Consider the following 680-nt stretch of genomic DNA (forward strand, 5'->3'; position numbering starts at 1 on the left):
AGAAAAAACAAACCTCAGCCATTTTCTGAATCATTGTCATTGGTTCAAAGATGATTACTGGAAGAGTGACCATCGATGTGACGTCCGAACCAATATACTTGTGCATCACCTTCCAGTAATTTTCGCGATCCTTTATTACCCAAACCAAAAAGAAAACAACTTTTTAATGAACTTATGGAAATATACAAGGAGTAGAAGACATAACTCCTAGCTTCCAACCTCTTGTTTCCATCTTCCTCTCTGAGCTTCCTCTTCTGCATCTTCTTTGCCTCCTTCTGGATTTATAACTTCTACGCCTTCGTAGCCGAGAAACCTGAGAGTGGAGAGAGGCATGGTATTCATGAGTCGAACTCTCTAACATTGATACGAACTGTGTATTAACGCAATATAGGGACTAGAAACATAGTATTTGCGAAGTAAAACAATCAAAGCACATCGATAAAACCACAGAAAACAACGTTAATAGCACAACTAGGACTGAGAGGGATGACGTTTATGTACAGTGCCATTGATAATAGTTGTTGCATAACTTTGAGTTTAGCTGACAGACAGTTGAGAAAAAGAAAGAATTGACGAGCTTTCTAGCGAAAATCATCTAGAAGAATTGTGAGATCCCATATCGATTGGAGAGAGGAACGAGGGACAACGAGGACGCTGGGCCTTTTAGGGGGGTGGATTGT

The 680-nt window shown here is 40.1% G+C and overlaps 1 long non-coding RNA gene across 1 annotated transcript; it reads right to left on the reverse strand.

Moving 5' to 3' along the window:
- Nucleotides 1–38: 38 nt before the first annotated feature.
- Nucleotides 39–333, reverse strand: LOC111787120. Its single transcript, XR_002813896.1, has 2 exons — nt 220–333; nt 39–130 (listed from the first exon to the last, which is right to left on the reverse strand). It is a non-coding gene; the product is annotated as an uncharacterized LOC111787120 (long non-coding RNA).
- Between the last annotated feature and the right edge of the window lie 347 nt (nt 334–680).

Source organism: Cucurbita pepo, unplaced genomic scaffold, assembly GCF_002806865.2.
Source record: "Cucurbita pepo subsp. pepo cultivar mu-cu-16 unplaced genomic scaffold, ASM280686v2 Cp4.1_scaffold005453, whole genome shotgun sequence".
NCBI classification, from domain to species: Eukaryota; Viridiplantae; Streptophyta; class Magnoliopsida; order Cucurbitales; family Cucurbitaceae; genus Cucurbita; species Cucurbita pepo.